Below are 19,498 nucleotides of genomic sequence, written 5' to 3'. Positions count from 1 at the left end.
AATCAATATTTTTTGCCTTTTATTTATTTTATGTATTTAAGTATAGCATATTTACAATGTTGTGTTAGTTTCTGGTGTATAGCAAAGTGATTCAGTTATATATATTCTTTTTCATATTCTTTTCCATTATACTATACTGAATATAGTTCCCTGTGCTATATAGTATGATGTTATTGTTTATCTATTTATACATGGTAGTTTGTATCTGCTAATCTGAAACTCCTAATTTATCCCTCCCCCCTTTCTTGTTTGTAACTATAAGTTTGTCTTCTGTGTCTGTGAGTTTGCTTCAGTTTTATAAATAAATTCATTTTTATTATTTTTCAGATTCTACATATAAGTGGTATATATGATATTTGATTTGCTTCACTTAGTATGATAGTCTCTAGGTCTATCCATGTTGCTGCAAATGGCATTATTCTTTTTTATGGCTGAGTAATATTCCACTGTGTATACACACCACATCTTCTTTATCTGTTCATTTATCAATGGACATTTAGGTTGCTTCTATGTCTTGGCGCTTGTAAATACATTTCACATTTATTCTTGAAGGATACTTGCACTGGATACAGGTTGTTAGGTTGGCTGTTATTTTCTTTCATCTCACTGAAATTAACTTCCTCTTTTCTTTAGGCCCCTAATGTTTTTGTTGAAAGGTGCATTGTCTGTTTCTCCTCTGTAGGTAATATATTTTTCTGCACTTTTACTGGCTATGTTGACCTTGATTACTTGATTGACATAGTGCTTATCAGGTTTCTCTAGTGTAAAGTGACTTCACCCTACCCCCTTGTACTCTTTGGAACAAGACTCTAAGAACAGCCCATACTTCAGGGGTGGGAGTTAAGCTTCACTGTCTTGAGGGGGAGTATCTACATAAATTACTTCTAATTCTTCAGTATAGGAGATTTCTCTATTCTCCCTCATTAGTTTTTTTTTTCCAGTTGTTTGTATGGACTCATGGATATTTATTTTATAAATATAACTTCAGATTGTAGTTCAGTATTATGTTATTTGTTTTGTTTCTCTTGCCCAAATTATTCCAGTTTTGACAATTCATAGCTTATTCAGGTTGTGTCCTGTGTTCCACTGACTCCCATCATTTTCTTGGAGCACTTCCTTACTTTCTGGCACTTCCACATGCTTCAGGCTCACATTGTATTTTTCATTCCCCCCCCCCCCATTTTTTTCTTGCAGATATTTTTAATGATATATTTTATTTATTTAAAGTAAGCTTTTTTTTTTTTTTCAATTAATCTCTGAAGTTTTGCTAAGTCTGATTCTGCAGTCAGTTGTTTCAACTGCTTCCCACTCACAGTGACTTGTTTTCTTACATGTTTGGTTATTTTTTTGTGTTGTCATTTAGTTGCTAAGTCGTGTCCAACTCTTTGCAACCCTGTGGACTAGCCCACCAGGCTCCTCTGTCCATGGGATTCTCGAGGCAAGTATACTGGAGTGGGTTGCTTCACCAGGGGATCTTCCTGACCCAGGGATTGAACCCACATCTCCTACATTGGCAGGCAGATTCTCTACCACTGAGCCACTCTGGTTATTTTTACCTTATACTATAATAATTACTGAAACTGAAATTTTATTTTGAAGATTCACTGAAGCCTAGGATGAAATTGATTTTCTCTAAAAAAAAAGTTTTCCATTTGGTTTTTTTTCTTGGAGTAGACCCAATCTGGAACCATTTTAAATCAGGTACACAGCTCTAATTTCCCAGAACTACTCAGGCAGTGGGAACCTGAGCTGTAAGTTCATGGTCACAACTTTGCAGGGAAGAAATTTTTTTCCTGCTCTAAATATCATCAAGCCAGTGGAGTCCCAGCTTACCATGGGAAAGACCTCCTATTACTTTGTCTACCTCGGGTTGTTTTATGTCCAAATTTCCCTATTAAGCTGCTAAAATTGAAGCACAAGTGTTCCTTATTAGCAAATCCCTTGGGGTAAAGTGATTCTGAGCTTTGAAACTGTTTCTATAGACTCCTACTTTCTTTTGGATTTTGGCCTGGTATTTCCTTGCTTTTTCATTTGCTTTTAAGTGCTCTTCAGATTTTTTAAAAAATCTATTCATGTGTTCAATGGTTTCTTATTTATTCATATTTTTTTAGTTGATTGGTACAAATAATACAGCCCATCTTTCCTAGAAATAGCTTTTTCAATCTAGGGACACTTTCTTCAGTTCATAAAAATTCTCAGACATTCTCTCCTTAACTATTGTCACTTCTTGATTCTTTTTGGTTTCACTCTCTGGAACTTTCATTAAATAGGTTTTGGTTCCTTTCACTCTAGCCCCCTAGCTCTTAATTCGTTTCTCATATTTTAAATCTTATCACTGTGTGGCCTCTAATGCGTGATCTCCTCAGCTGTCCTCTAGGTCATGAACTCACTTTTTGCACCCATTCTCTTGTTTATCTCATCATGTTGGGTGTTCATCAGTTTGTTCTCAGATTCATTCCCCATCCTGTTGTGCTCTATTCCATCCATACTGCAAGGACCTTCCTATCCTACCATCCCTTCTATGTAAGTTTGTGTATTTCTCTCCCTTTGTCTGGGCTTTGAGCAACATCACCAGAGGGGCTCCTCCAAGCCCGCTGGGTTCAGGCGGCTCCTGGTGGTGCTTGCGGGTGAGCCCTTGGAAGAGAGCCCCGCCCAGCCCTGCCTGGGGACCAGCCAGTCTGCCGAGGTCGGTCAGGTGGTCGTCCATCTTCCTGATAAGTTTCATCTGCTCACCTAGGACGCGGCTCTCTCGGAAGTGACGGAGGTGGGGGCTGCGTGCACAGAACCCCGGGCCTGCAGGTCCACGAGGGCCCTGTTCGGGTGCTTGTCCCTGAGCTCGGTGGCCTCCACGGTGTCCTGGCTTGACCCCACTCATCCTGAGATGCGCCTGCGGTCCTGGGAGAGGGCGCGGCCGCCTTGCTGGTCTTGCATTTTCGAGAGACGCTGGGCACCCTCGCGCTTCTCCTGGGCCAGTTCGTGGACAAAGTGGCCACTGCACTCCAGAGCCACGTGGTCACGGTGGAAAGAAGCCCAGAGACAGGTTGGTGCACGAGGCCTGCAGATGCAGGGTGACTAGGCGGTGACCAGGGCCTCCACCTCGGTGGAGTCATTCTGACGAATCTAGGAGGTCAAGGTCAAAAATGGTGGTGGTCCCAGTGGCTGAAGGTAGCTGAGGGGCTGATTCTGAAGGTTGTGACTGGAAAGGAGGTTGGAGGGTGGTCAGAGCCTGGAGTGAGGGGCATCCCTGGGTCTGTTCCATCCAAACACTGTTGTAGCAAGAGACACATCCACTGGAACGCCCAGTGCACTGCCTCTGTGTTATTTTTAAAATTATCAAGATTTCTGTCTGTTTTTGATTCATAGCACCTGCTTTTGTTTGTTGATTTTAAATACACTTATTTTAAAATTCTTTCCAAACTGTTCTATTATTTCTTTTATATGATTCCTCTTAGATGTTGGCTTCCTTTTGTGGTGTTGGGCCTTTGTATTTTTTTTTTTTCTTTTTTTGAATGCCTACCGTCATGGTGGCTTTTTTTCTCTCCCACTGACTGTCCCTGGAAAGTGCTTTTGTGATTGCTTCAGCCCAGTGTCTTGAGGACCAAAGTCAGTGGCTCAGGGATTTTGCTCTGTGGACATACACCACAGTTCCAAAGCAGGAGCTCACACAACGTGTCTACCTGGTGGCTGGCCGTGCACATCTCTGCTTTCTTTCTCTATCACTGAGCAGTTGGTTTCTCTCTCCACTCCCCAGTGGATAGCTAGGATTTGTTCACCTTCAGATATAGCTGGGGGCCATGAGCAGTTTCCCCATTGGGAATGGGCGTGTGGTGGAGTCCTTACCCCTGGCTTGGATTTGAAATTCCAGACTTGTGGTCAAAAGGTACCAACTTACAGTTGTAAAATAAGTACCAGTGAGGTAACATACAATGTCATGACTGCAGTTAACATTGCTGTGTGATATATTTGAAAGTTAGTAAGAGATTAGGTCTTAAAAGTTCTCATGACAGAGCAAAACACACTTCTTTCTTTTTTTGTATCTATATGAGCTGATGAATGTTAACTAAATTTATTGTGGGAATCATTTCACAATTATGTAGGTCAAGACATTATGCTGTACACCTTGAATTTGTACAGTGCTGTATGTTAATTATATCTCATTAAAACTGAAAAAATGAAAAATTAAAACAGAACAAAACAAAGCAAAAAAGCAATCCCACACTTTACTGTCTGGGTCGGGTCCTTCCTTCCTTATTGCTTGCTTCCTTACTGCTGTGGGCTTCCACTTCCTTTCTAGTCCATGATTTTAAAAATCATGTCCCCAGAGTATTTTTGAAACACTGTATCTATCATTTTTACATTTTTGAAACAGAGTGCAGGAAGTTTAGCATATTTTCACCCTGAGTCAACACAGTTTTTAACCAAAATGTAGTCTAAAGCCTTGCTGCTCAAGCGCCTTGGGAGTGTGTTTATTTTTTATTTTTATACAATTTTAAAGGTTCCTTACCATTTACAGTTATTACAAAATACTGGCTGTATTCCCATGTTGTACAGTATATCCTTGTAGCTTATTTTATTTTTTAAATTAGTGATTTTTAACTGTGTTGGGTGTTCGTTGCTGTGTACTGGATTTCTCTAGTTGCGGAGAGTGGAGGCTCTGCTTGGTTGCGGTGTGTGGGCTTCTCATTGCAGTGGCTTCTCTCACTCTCTCTCTCTTTTTTAACTTTTTATTTTGTATTGGAGTATTGCCGATTAACAGTTTTGTGGTAGTTTCAGGTGAACCGTGAAGGGACTCAGCCATACATATACGTGTATCCATTCTCCCCCAAACTCCCCTCCCATCCAGGCTGCCACACAACATTGAGCAGAGTTCCATGTGCTATACAGTAGATCCTTGTTGGTTATCCATTTTGAATATAGCAGTGTGTACATGACCATCCCAAACTCCTTAAGTTCGTTTTCTCAATCTATGAGTCTCTGTTTTGTAAGTTTATTTGTATCCTTGCCTTTTAGATTCTACATATAAGGGATGTCATATGATAATTTCTCCTGTTTGACTTCACTCATTATGACACTGTCTAGGTCCATCCATGATGCTGCAAATGGCATTATTTCTTTATTTCTTATGACTGAGTAATATTCCATTGTATACATGTACTACATCTTTATCCATTCCTCTGTCGATGGACGTTCAGGTTACTTCCATGTCTTGGCTATTGTAAACAGTGCTGCTAGGAACATTGGGGTGCATGTGTCCTTTCGGATCATGTTTTTCTCAGGCTCTATGCCCAGGATTTGGATTGGAGGGTCATATGGTAGCTCTATATTTAGTTTTTTAAGGAACCTCCCCAGCATTTGTTGTTCGTGGATTTTTTGACGATAGCCATTCTGACTGGTGTGAGGGGATATCTAATTGTAGCTTTGATTTTCATTTCTCTAATAACGAGTGATATTGAACATCTTTTGTGCCTATTAGCCATCTATCTGTATGTCCTCATTGGAGAAATGTCTGTTTAGGTCTTCTGCCCATTTTTTGAGTAGGTTGTTTGTTTTGATGCTGTTAAGCATTATGAGCTGTTTGTAAATTTTGGAGACTAATCCCTTATAGGTCACATCATTTACAAATACTTTCTCCCAATCTGTGGGTTGTCTTTTCATTTTGTTTATTGTTTCCTTTCCTGTGCAAAAGCTTTTGAGTTTGAGTAGGTCCCATTTGTTTATTTTTGTTTTTTATTTCCATTATTCCAGAAGATGGATTGAAAAAGATGTTGCTGTGATTTATGTCGGAGAGTGTTCTGCCTATGTTTTCCTCCAAGAGTTGTATAGTGTCTGGTCTCACATTTAGGTCTTTATCCATTTTGAGCTTATTTTTGTGTATGGAGTTAAAGAATGATCTAATTTCATCTTTTTTAATGTAGCGGTTCAATTTTCCCAGCATGCTGTGGCTTCTCTTGTTGTGGAGCATGGATTCAGGACGTGGGCTCAGTCATGTTGGCGCACAGGCTTAGTTGCTCTGTGGCTTGTGGGATCTTCTCAGACCAGGAAATCAAACCCACATCCCAGCTTTGGCAGGTGGATTCTTATCCATTGGCCCACCAGGCAATTCCCCGTGTAGCTTATTTTATTTCTACTAGTTTTTCCTCTCACTCACCCACCCCTATATTGCCTCTCCCTACCCTCCCCACTGGTAACCACTGGTTTGTTCTCGCAATCTGTGAGTCTGCTTTTGTTATATTCACTAGTGTGTTGTATGTTTTAGATTCTGTGGAGTGTGTTTTAAATTCGGAATCTCAGGCTTCCCTGAGACCTGGTGGATTAGAAATGGCTCTTTGACAAAAGGCCCAGGTTCAGGTTTGAGGAGCGCTCCTCTAAAGGTCACTTAGTTTCTATATTACCAACCAGGACAAGATGAGGATAGAGGAAAGAAGCTTTTATTTACTTAAATTTCACCTCTTCTTCCCTTTCCTGTTAACGGAGAAGGCAGTGGCACCCCACTCCAGTACTCTTGCCTGGAAAATCCCATGGGCGGAGGAGCCTGGTAGGCTGCAGTCCATGGGGTCGCTAAGAGTTGGACACGACTGAGCGACTTCACTTTTTCACTTTCCCTTTCCTGCCACTTCCATGTTGATATATCTTGAATTTTTATTACAGTTTGCTATTAAAGGCCATAATGCTTATATGAAATAATAATTTTTTTTTTGGTGGCTTGTGGGGTCTTAGATTTCCACCCAAGGATTGACCCCCCTGGGCCTTCGACAGTGAAAGCATGAAGCCCTAACCATTGGACTGCCAGGGAATTTCCCCCATCACTTCTTTTAGTTTTATTTTTCTCCTTGTTGGGGTTCCCTCGGAGCTTCTGATATAACATTTTTGAGTCCTTATAATATGAAAATGGTCTTTATTTTGCCTTCATTCTTTGACAGTATGAATATAGAATTCAAAGTCCAAAGATACTTTCCTTTGGCACTTTGCAGGTATTTATTATCTTCTTGAATCTATAAAAAAAATAGAGAAGAAACCTTTTTATCATAAAAAAATAACTTTACAGGAAAGTAGAGGGAATTAAACAATGAACTCCATGTGTTTATCTCTTGACTTCAGCAAATAACAATATTTTTGCATCTGTTTTGCTAACAGGAAATCTCAGGTCAACCCCATTCTCATTTTTTTCCCAGATCTTTTTGTTCTGGTAGCTTTTAGGGACCTCTTTATCCTTCTTGTTCTGAAAGTTTGCTATAGTGTCTAGATGTATCTTTCAAACATTATTATTACTGATTAGCACTCAGAGGTTCTTTCAATCCAAGGCCTTGTGTTTGGATTCAATCCTGGGAATTTCTTGACTGTTACTATTCTTCGGATGTTGCTTCAGTTATCTCCTTTTGGAAATAACTTTTAGAGGAATCTTGTAACTTGTAATCTTGAATCATTCCTCCCATCCGCCTCTACAATTCTCTTCATTCTTTTCATCCCTTTATCTCTTTGTGTTGTGTCCTGGGAAAGTTTCTCAAGGTAACCTTTCAGCTTACAAATTTATCCTTCAACTGTGTACACACTGCTATTCACTATATAAGTTCAACAGCTACTTTTTTTGGTTCCTCAGCTTTTAGTATTTTAAGGTTACCATGCTGGGAGGGATTGGGGGCAGGAGGAGAAGGGGATGACAGAGGATGAGATGGCTGGATGGCATCACTGACTCAATGGACATGAGTCTGGGTGAACTCCGGGAGTTGGTGATGGACAGGGAGGCCTGGCGTGCTGCGATTCATGGGGTCGCAAAGAGTCGGACCCGACTGAGCGACTGATCTGATCTGGTCTGATCTGATGCTTGGTTGTGGACTTCCATCCTATAGGAGAGTTTTCCTGGGTGCATCCTGAGAGAGATAACTTTCTAGCAGGCCTAATTTGCAGAGGGGCTGGCTACATAGGAGCATGGTGTGACCCTGGCCTTCCAGTGCTGAGGGCCACCATCCTTTTTAGGTGAGGAGGGCCTTAATTGCAAGCGACAGAATCCCATAGCTACTTTAAACAGAAAAAGACTTTATTTCTACTTCTTAGTGAAGGATTTAATAAAGTGCTTAGCACTAGTACACTCTATACCTTGATTAGCTTTTACATATGAATACATTTGTGTAATTACCACCCAGCTCAAAATATAGATTATCCCCAGCCTTCCAGAAGTTCTTTGTGTCTCTTTCCAGTCAGTATTCATCCCATCCTCCCACCAGAGGTAATCATTTCCTCTATTTCTATTACCACTGATTAGTTTTTCCTGTTGTTGAACATTACAGAGATGGAACTACTCCAAGTGTACTTGTCTGACCTCCTTTGCTGAGGGTGTGAAATTCATCCTTGTTGTTGTGTATATGTTTTTTATCCTTTTATATTGCAGTGTAACATTCTATTGAATGAATAGGTCACAATTTATATATCCATTCTCCTATTTCTAGACATTTGTTTTTTTCCCTCTTTTCTAATTCTGCTGACTGAAGCTTCTGTGAACATTCTCATTTGTGTCTTTGGTAAACATATGCATTTATTTCCTTTGGGTGACAAACCCAGGAAAGACAGTGTTGGGTCATAGACTGGGCATATGTTTAGCATTAGTCAATACAATTTTGTGGAAAGTTGGTTGTACCAATTGACATTCCTATCGGCGATGTATGAGAGTTCCAGCGCCCCACGTCCTGCTGGTCCCTAGTGAGTCTTTTTATTTGTAGCCATCCTGGTGAGTGTGCTGTGGTGTCTTCTTGTGCATTTAATTTGCATTTCTCTGATGAGTAATGATGTTGAGCGCTGTGACAGATACAGAGTTTTCCAGAGTTTCCACAACATCTCCCATCATCTTACGATGGAACTGTAACACTCTTCCCATTCAAGGTGGAGTCCATGTGCTCTCCTCTTGAGTCCTGTGACTCTGGTGGAAGTGGTAACATGTAACTTCTGAGAGTCAGTCCTAAAAGGCATTACAGGCATACCTGTTTTTACTGAACTCTTGTTTTATTGTGCTTCATAAATTTTTGTTTTCAATAAATTGAAGGTTTGTGGCAACCCTGCAGTGTCAGATGATGGTTAGCATTTTTTAGCAATAGAGTGTTTTTAAATTATGGTATGCACACTGTTTTTTAAGACATGCTATTACACACTTAGTAGACTACAGTATAGTGTGCACATAACTTTTATATACTATTGGGAAACCAAAAAAATTGTGTGACTCACTTTATTGCAATATTTATTTTATTGTGGTGGTCTGGAACTGAACCCCCAATATCTCCGAGGTGTGCCTGTGCCCCCTTTTCTGGGACACCTTCTTGGAGCCCTGAGCTTCCACAGAAGCAGTTCAACTAACCTGATGTCACCATGCTGTGAAGAAGCCCAAACTAGTCCAAAGAGACCATGTGGAGAGATCCTGAGACTACATGAGAAAGATTCCCAGCCAACCTGCAGTTCTGACCACCATTTGGGTGTAACTACATAAGACACCCCAAGTCAGAACCTCTCAGTTCAAGACATTCTCCAATATTTGCTGTTCTCAACTGGAGGAGATTTTGCTCCCAAGGGACATTTGAGAATGGCTAGAGACATTTTTGGTTGTCCCAACTTGGTGGGGGGCTATTCCTGGCATCTAGTGGGTAGAGACCTGCTGCTGCTGCTAAGTCGCTTCAGTCATGCCTGACTCTGTGTGACCCCATAGACGGCAGCCCACCAGGCTCCCCCGTCCCTGGGATTCTCCAGGCAAGAACACTGGAGTGGGTTGCCATTTCCTTCTCCAATGCATGAAAGTGAAAAGTGAAAGTGAAGTCACTGTTGCGTCCAACCCTCAGCGACCCCATGGACTGCAGCCTTCCAGGCTCCTCTGTCCATGGGATTTTCCAGGCAAGAGTACTGGAGTGGGGTGCCATAGCCTTCTAAACATCGTACAGTACACAAGACATCCCCCCACTCTGCCCGCCAAAGAATTATCTGGCCCAAATGTCAGTTGTGCTAAGGTTGAAAAACCCTACTTTAAGCCACATAATCCACTAAGTTTGGGGATGTTTTGTTCCACTGCAAAAGTACTAGAACAGAGACTTCCCTGGTGGTCCAGTGACCAAGACTCCGCATTCCCAATGCAGGGGTCCGGGTTGCATCCCTGGTCAGGGAACTAGATCCCACATGCCCCAAACTAGATCCCAGATGCTGCAACTGAGAGTTCGCATGACACAACTAAAAAGATCCCACATGTCACAGCTAAGACCCAGCACAGCCAAATAAAAATAAATATTAAAAAAGTACTAGAACAAATACACAAGCAGAAAGGGAATTTGTTAAAGAAAATTAGGTAGTTCACAGATCTCTGAGAGGGCCAGAGTATTGGGCTTAAAGGCTACTCATCCAGGAATAACGGTCAAGCCACACTACATGGTGAAAACTGCTGGACATGGACCCAGAGTTTTCTGTCTGTGGTGCTGAGGACTGGATACCAGGACCTCTCCATGCTGGAAGCCAGTGCCACCCTCACCAGAAAGTGGGTTCCAGGTGTTCTCTGCTTCTTCACATTGCTCACTTTTGAATCAGAGTCTTACCTTGGCATGTCTGATGGAAGAACCCTAAATCACGTGTAAATCTGCCTAACCTGTCTGCAAGAGAAGCTGACCAAGCAAGTTTTCTGGCTTCTGCTATGGAGGCAGGACCAACTCAGGAAAGGTGTTCCAAAGATGCTGGGAAGCCACAACCTTGACAGAATTCCCTGATAATATGTTGTTTTAAATCTTGTTGTAAATATGATTGATGATGGCTGCAGAATAACGCCCATGATGACTCTACCATAAGTTCCCGATTCTTTTGTTAATACATTTGGATTATTTTTATGTTTTTTGTTGTTGTTGTTAACTTATTTTAAATAATTCTGTGATATTATCAGACCTTTGAGCTGGAAATTTTACTTTAGAGATTTTTTTAATCCCAAAGAAATAACTTATAAAAACTGCAGTTTATTATACAAAGGTCCTTATGGCTTTATTATTTTTAACTACTGAAAACTGAAAATAGTGCAGACATCTAAAACCATGGAACGGGACTTCCCTGGTGGTCCAGAGCTAAGACTCTGCACTCACAGCACAGGAGGCCCAGATGTGATCCCTGATCAGGAAACTAGATCCCACATGCTACAAGTAAGCTTCCACATGCCACCCAAAGATCAAAGATCCCGCATGCTGCAACTAAGACCCAGCACAGCTAAATTAATTAATTAATTAAAAAATAAAACTGTGGAACAACGGACTGATTTGTAATATGATAACAAACTTCTACAATTTCCTGGGATGGTAGTAATTCTAAATATTAGGCCACATTTGTCTCTGTTTGTTTATATTCGGTCGGACCATGTGTCCAGTTTACTTTGAAAAATGTAGTCACTGTGCCTGTGTAATTTTGTTATAATGGAATTTTACAATAAAAATAATGACTTTGTGTTCTGTTGGGCTAATACATGAAAAGTGGGTACAAAATGTTATATGGAGAAAACCAAAATGTAAGAGTCTCGATATATTCATTACAGCCATGTAAAGTTAGTGTTTGCATAATGCGAAGAGTCAAGAGAAGGTTGCCTTTTGTTTTGGGTTTGTAAAGTTGTTTAACTATAGAAAAATAAAAGGAAATTCCCCAGGGTTTGTATTAACCGCTCAGCATCTGGAGAGCTTGCCCAATAGGTGGCACTACTGGATAGGAGCAGATAGAAACTTTTCCAGGCTGCCTTCAAGCGGTGTGTTTGCAAACTTCCATTGGCATCAGAAAATGACCTGCTTAAAACACAGCTTGCTGGGCCCTTCCCTTAGATGCTCTGATGTAGTAGGTCTCACACGTGGCCCAAGAGGTTGCATTTCTAACAGTATTCCAGGAGAAGCTGACATTGCATGATTGAGAAACGTTGCCTTTGCATGGAGCTCCTTGGATTGTAGAGAGTCAGAACAGGCTTCTTCTCTCCTTCTTCATAGCAGTCCCCAGCTCACCTCACTGCCACGGCCACCAGTGTCAACAGAGGAGTAGGGTGGCCACTCAGAGGTGTGGGGGAGGGGGTTCCTGCTTGACCTGCTCCATCCTGTCTTCCATTTGAAGGGAGCAAAATGGAGGGAAGGCTCTTCATCTGTTGCTTTCCGGAGGCACCGACAGACCTCACACTGGGGTCCTACTCTGGCCAACATGGTGAATGACTGGTGGCCTCAGCTGCCACCCGATGGAGAGGATGGGGTACCTCCTGTCCCTCAGCAGGCATCTTGGAGTCCTTTGCACCCCCTCTTCCCCTACTTCTGTAAACACGTATCTTACTAGGAACCTAAGTCTGGGTTAGCTCATTCCAGGCTTTGCATGTCTTTGCTCTAACTACTGAATAAAGAACTTGTCCTCCATCTTATAGAAATTCAAGCAAAATTCACCACTATATTTTTCAAAAACTCTCTCCTCAAACTTTCAACCTCTCCTCTCCCTAGTTTTACTCTCTCCCCTGAGCTTCACCTTGCTTCCTACTTCACTAAGAACATGGAAAGAATTAGAACTTCTGTGAGTTCCCAGCACCAGAGCCGCCCTCCCCACTGCATCTGGCCCCATAGACTGTACTTCCTCCCCAGTGAGATGGATGACTTGTTGATGCTCTCGGCCAAGAGCGCTCCCTCCGCTTGTGCACTGGATCCATCTCCTCTCAAGGTCTTGGCTGCTGCAATACTCCTCTCTACTGCATCGCCAATTTCCCTCTATTTATGGGACTGTTCCCATCAGCATACCCATGTACTGTTATTCCTTCTGTATTAAATAGTAGAGTTGCTTCTGTTCATTATCTCCAGTTTTTCTGTTACTTTTCTCACATGAGCCGACCCAGCCACGTTTTGTCCCCATCTCTCTACCAGAACTACCCTGGTCACAAATGACCCCCACGTGGCTGAGCCCAATGGTCACGTCTCAGTCCTCAGCAGCAGCACTTGACAAGATGGTCACTTTCTTGAAACACTTGCTTCCTTGGTTCCCGCAATACCCCACTCACCTCTTACGTCTTCCCTTTTTTGTTTTTCCAAACAACTTTTTATTGAAGTATAGTTGATTTACAATGTTGTGTTGCAGAAAAGTGATTCAGTTTTTTATATATTCTTTTTCAGGTTCTTTTCTATTATAGGTTATTGAATATAGTTCTCTGTGCTACACAGTAGGTCCTTGTTGTTCATCTATTTTACATATAGTAGTGTGTATTCCTGGTGGCTCAGACAGTAGAGAATCTGCCTGTAATGCAGGAGACCCAGGTTTGATCCCTGGGTCAGGAAGATCCCCTGGAGAAGGGAATGGCACCCCACTCCACTATTCTTGCCTGGAGAATCCCATGGACAGAGGAGCCTGGCAGGCCACAGTCCATGGGATTGCAAAGACTCAGACACAACTGAGCAACTAACACACACAGTGTGTATCTGCTAATCCCAAACTCTTAATTTATTCCTCCCCACTTTGGTAATCATAAATTTGTCTTCTGAGTCTTTCTGTTTTGTAAATAAGTTCATTTGTATCATTTTTTTAGATTCCATGTATAAGTGACATCATATGTCTTTCTCTGTCTGACTTCACCTAGTACAATAATCTCTAGGTCCATCCGTGTTGCTGAAAAAGGCATTATTTCATTCTTTTTTATGACTGGTATCCCACTGTATAATACATATGTTCCACATCTTTATCCAATCATCTGTTGGTGGACATTTATTGTCTTTTCTTTTTGATCACTCTTATCCTATTTGCTGCTTTCTCTTCATCTTCCCAACTTCCAAATGCTGAAGTGCCAGGCAGTTCAATCCTTAGACCTCTTTTGTGTCCACTCTCACTTTCTGAGTAATCTTATTTAATGCCTCTGGGCCTTAAATACCACCTGCATGCTGATAACTCTCCAATTTCTGTCTCCAGCTTGGACCTCACTCCCAAACTCCGGACCCCTATATCCAGCTGCCCACATGATCTCTCCAATTTGATATGTATTCAGTTCAGTTCAGTTCAGTCGCTCAGTCGTGTCCGATTCTTTGCGACCCCATGAATTGCAGCACGCCAGGCCTTCCTGTCCATCACCAACTCCCGGAGTTCACTCAAACTCATGTCCATCGAGTCGGTGATGCCATCCAGCCATCTCATCCTCTGTCATCCCCTTCTCCTCCTGCCCCCAATCCCTCCCAGCATCAGAGTCTTTTCCAGTGAGTCAACTCTTCGCATTGAGGTGGCCAAAGTACTGGAGTTTCAGCTTTAGCATCATTCCTTCATAAGTAGGGTTAAACTAGGATATCTCTAAGATCTTTCCATCCCTACCTACTTCACCTGGATTATTGAAACAGACTCCCAAGTGGCCTCTTCGCTTCTGTCCTTGTCCACCTGCATTCTCAACACAGCAGCCAGTAATCTCGTGAAAACCCCAGTCAGATCAGGTCCTTCCTTTGTTGAACAACCCCCTTCCATTTTATTCAAAATAACACCCAAGTCCTTAGGAAGACCTACTAGACCCCACGTGCTCTGCCCCCTAGGGTTCTGATCTCTTCTCCATTCCTCCTCCCCTTGTTCACTCCAGCAGCGTGCCTGCCATGCTTCACTTCAAGGCCTTGGAACTTGCTTCTCACTCTACCTGTATTTCTCTTTCCTGGATATTTATTTGTATGACTCTCTCTCTCTCTCGCACACGTTCTGAAAGTTTTTCCCCCAAAGCTCCCTTCTCAGCAGACTTTGAACAGAGCAGCTTGGTGTCGTAAGTGGAGGTGGCAGGATTGGGTCGGGGTGCGTATGAACTGGGTGGGCCTGGCCAAACTTAGTCTGGAGAGGTCAGCTGTATGGAGGGAGGTTTTCTTTGAGCGAGTGTGCTAGACTGAAGCAAAAGCAGCTGGGGCCAGACTGAGGTTATTCAGAATGTAGCTCTGGACTCTGATCATTCCTTTCAGGCCAGAGCCAGGAAAATTCATAAGTTTTTTTGGGGGCGGGCAGGCCTATGTATTCTTTTTTTGCAAGAGGCGGCATGGTGTTACCCAAGGCCCAGTGAACTAGGGGTCAAAATAACCGACATCAGAGCTTCAGCACTTACTCATGATGTGATATTGGGCAATTCACTAAGCCTCAATTTCTTCATCTGATAATGGGGAGAATAACGTCAACCAGCTACATTCCCTCAGGACTTGGATGAGGGCCATATGCGATAATGCTTGTGAAAAATGCCATAAATTCAAAATTCTGTTCAGCTTCTAAGGCTTGCTATTCTCATTGTAACCAGCATGAACTTCTCCACAAAGTTAAGCATATAAGCATGCTGCATCTCTTTTATTTTTTGCAAATTCAGTCGAGAGAGATGCAGGACCCTGTGTGCCAGGTGGACAGGAAATCCAACATCAGCCTCTCAGGCTTCTCCACAGCCCTTTGGGCGGTCTGAGAACACTGGGCCTCACACAGTCCGAACGGAAGATTCCAGCTGGCTGCTGCCTGGTGCTGGCCTTGCTCCCTCCAGGCGTTGCAGAGAACACCGGTCTTCTGTGGCCACTGGCCAGTGCTGTTCCTCCCCCGGCCAGCGTGCTGCATTCCCTGGGTGATGGGCTCCTGGTACAGGCTTCCAGAGGTTACAGTTCTTAGTGTCCCATCCCATAGCCACACCAGTTAATCCTTCCCAGCGCCTGGAGGCCCTAGAAGTACTGGGCCCAGGCTGGCCCAGTGGCTCTTGCTTAGTGCAACTCAGAACGCTTGCCCTCTTTCCAGTCCCGAGGATCGCCAGGCGCCAGAGGGCTCCTCGAATGTCCCCAAAGACAATGCAGGGGCTGTCCCCTCTCATACCCTCTCTCAAGACCTTCATGTTGTCTTCTGCATGCCCCCATCCCCACCCCACCAGGCAGCTTCACTCCTTTGACCCTGAAACACAAGAGGCTGATGACTTCCTTTTCCTGGACATCAGCAGTTGGTTTCCTCCAACAAGACACAGCCTGCTAAGCTCATTTCTATCACATAGCCTCCCCCTCCCTGTTTTGAGAATTCCTAAAGGTTACTATGGGAACTAGATGACTGAGCCCAAATCCCAAGCTTATCCTCTTACAGAACGTTGTGACATATATAGACACACACACACATATAATATTATATATAATATAAACATATATCTATAAATTTTTGTCCTAACTAGTCTCTTTCCTCCCTCCCTTGTTATATCCTCTGACATTCTGTGCTCTCTCACAGATTTTGCTGCAGCCTTTCTTACTATAACAAAAGCAGACACCACTAAGAACCTGGTGTTACCCCTTCTCCAAGACCAGGGATGGTTCAGAATTTGGCTCGAAAGAGAAGATCAATTTTCCCCAGAGTTAAAATGTAGGCTTTAAGCATTCATTTGTACACTTAAAAAATGACAACTTTATTGAGATAGAATTCACACAGCATACAATTCACCCATTTAAAGTGTACATAATTCAGTGGTTTTTAATATATTCACAGATAGGTGCAACCATCACAAGTCAACTTTAGAACATTGGAATTACCTTAAAAAGAAACCCTGTAATCCTTTAGTTATTCCCCCCATCCTTCCTTCCCAGCCCTCAGTTCAGTTCAGTTGCTCAGTCGTGTCCGACTCTTTGTGACCCCACGGACTGTAGCACACCAGGCTTCCCTGTCCATCACGAACTCCTGGAGCTTGCACAAGCTCATGTCCATCAAGTCGGTGATGTCATCCAACCATCTCATCCTCTGTCGTCCTCTTCTCCTCCTGCCTTCAATCTTTCCCAGCATCAGGGTCTTTTCACATGAGTCAGTTCTTTGCATCAGGTGGCCAAAAGACTGGAGTTTCAGCCTCAGCATCAGTCCTTCCAATGACTATTCAGGACTGATTTCTTTTAGGATTGACAGGTTGGATCTCCTTGCAGTCCAAGGGACTCTCAAGAGTCTTCTCCAACACCACAGTTCAACAGCATCAATTCTTCGGCACTCAGCTTTCTTTATGGTCTAACCCTCACATCCATACATGACTACTGGAAATACCATAGATTTGACTAGACAGACCTTTGTCGGCAAAGTAATGTTTATTTATTTATTTATTTTTTAACTTTACAATATTGTATTGGTTTTGCCATATATCAACATGAATCCGCCACAGGTATACACGTGTTCCCCATCCTGAACCCTCCTCCCTCCTCCCTCCCCGTATGCTGGCTAGGTTGGTCATAACTTTTCCAAGGAGCAAGAGTCTTTTAATTTCATGGCTGCAGTCACCATCTGCAGTGATTTTGGAGCCCCCAAAATAAAGTCTGTCACTGTTTCCCCATCTATTTGCCATGAAGTGATGGGACCAGATGCCATGATGTTAGTTTTATTAATGTTGAGTTTTAAGCCAGCTTTTTCACTGTCCTCTTTCACTTTCATCAAGAGGCTCTTTAGTTCCTCTTCACTTTCTGCCATAAGGGTGGTGTCATCTGCATATCTGAGGTTATTGATATTTCTTCTGGCACTCTTGATTCCAGCTTGTGCTTCATCTAGCCAGGCATTTTGTATGATGATGACCTGAATCAAATCCCTTACAATTATACAGTAGAAGTGACAAATAGATTCAAGGGATTAAATCTGATAGAGTGCCTGAAGAACTATGGACAGAGGTTCATGACATTGTACAGGAGGCAGTGATCAAGACCATCCCCAAGGAAAAGAAATGCAAAAAGGCAAAATGGTTGTCTGAGGAGGCCTTACAAATAGCTGAGAAAAGAAGAGAAGCTAAAGGCAAAGGAGAAAAGGAAAGATATACGCATCTGAATGCAGAGTTCCAAAGAATAGCAAGGAGAGACAAGAAAGCCTTCCTCAGTGATCAGTGCACAGAAATAGAAGAAAACAATAGAATGGGAAAGACTAGAGATCTCTTCAAGAAAATTAGAGATACCACGGGAACATTTCCTGCAAAGATGGGCACAATAAAGGACAGAAATGGAATGGACCTAACAGAAGCAGACAGAGAAGACAGTGGCACTCCACTCCACTGTCTTGTGGACCCCACTCCAGTACTCTTGCCTGGAAAATCCCATGGATGGAGGAGCCTGGTAGGCTGCGGTCCATGGGGTCGCTAAAAGTCAGACACGACTGAGCGACTTCACTTTTACTTGTCACTTTCATGCATTGGAGAAGGAAATGGCAACCCACTCCAGTGTTCTTGTCTGGAGAATCCCAGGGATGGGGGCTGCCATCTCTGGGGTCACACAGAGTCGGACACGACTGAAGCGACTTAGCAGCAGCAGCAACAGAAGCAGAAGATATTAAGAAGAGGTGGCAAGAATACAAGAAGAACTATACAAAAAAGATCTTCATGACCCAAATAACCATGATGGTGTGATCACTGGAGTAGAGCCAGACATCCTGGAGTGCGAAGTCAAGTGGGCCTTAGGAAGCATCACTACGAACAAAGCTGGTGGAAGTGATGGAATTCCAGTTGAGCTATTTCAATTCCTAAAAGATGATGCTGTGAAAGTGCTGCATGCAATATGCCAGCAAATCTGGAAAACTCAGCAGTGGCCACAGGACTGGAAAAGGTCAGTTTTCATTCCAATCCCAAAGAAAGGCAATGCCAAAGAATGCTCAAACTATCGCACAATTGCACTCATCTCACACGCTAGTAAAGTAATCCTCAGAATTCTCCAAGCCAGGCTTCAATAGTACGTGAACCATGGACTTCCAGATGTTCAAGCTGGATTTAGAAAAGACAGAGGAACCAGAGATCAAATTGCCAACATCCGTTGGATCATAGAAAAAGCAAGAGAGTTCCAGAAAAACATCTGCTTTATTGACTATACCAAAGCTTTTGACTGTGTGGATCACAACAAACTGTGGAAAATTCTTAGAGATGGAAATACCAGACCACCTGACCTGCCTCCTGAGAAATCTGTATGCAGGAAGCAATAGTTAGAACTGGACATGGACCAACAGACTGGTTCCAAATCAGGAAAGGAGTATGTCAAGGCTGCATATTGTCACCCTGCTTATTTATCTTTCATCCCTAAGCAACTCATATTTGTGTCTCAGTAGATTCGCCTATTCTGGATATATCAGTTAAATGAAATCATGCAATGTGTAGTCCTTTGTGGCTGGTTTTTTTTTTTTCACTCCACATAATATTTTGAAGGTTCCTTCACATTGTGCTATGCATCACTGCTTCCTTCCTTTTTATGTTCAGATATTGTTCCATTGTATGGATAGATCACATTCATCTGTTGATGGACATTGGGACTGTTTCTAGCTCCTGGCTATTCTGAATGATGCTGCTGTGGGCATCATGTACAAGTTTTCGTGTAGACATATGTTTTCATCATACGGCATACATTTTAACCCTTTAAATGAAGAGTTTTCTAAAACGTACCCTGCCCAACTGTGTGTTCACAGACAAGACAGTGTGAGAACTCATTTGCTGTCTGCTTGACGGCTTAGTGGAGAAGGAAACGGCAACCCACTCCAGTATTCATGCCTGGAAAATCCCATGGACTGAGGAGCCTGGTGGGCTATAATCCATGGG

The 19,498-nt window shown here is 42.7% G+C and overlaps 1 pseudogene; it reads right to left on the bottom strand.

The window, feature by feature from the left end:
• Positions 1-1,669: 1,669 nt before the first annotated feature.
• On the bottom strand, positions 1,670-3,523 carry LOC129640212 (ferritin light chain-like; annotated as a pseudogene).
• Positions 3,524-19,498: the final 15,975 nt, after the last annotated feature.

This window comes from Bubalus kerabau, chromosome X (genome assembly GCF_029407905.1).
Source record: "Bubalus kerabau isolate K-KA32 ecotype Philippines breed swamp buffalo chromosome X, PCC_UOA_SB_1v2, whole genome shotgun sequence".
Classification (NCBI taxonomy): Eukaryota; Metazoa; Chordata; class Mammalia; order Artiodactyla; family Bovidae; genus Bubalus; species Bubalus kerabau.
Note: the sequence above shows the minus strand (reverse complement) of the source record. Positions and strands in the feature narration are given on the sequence as shown.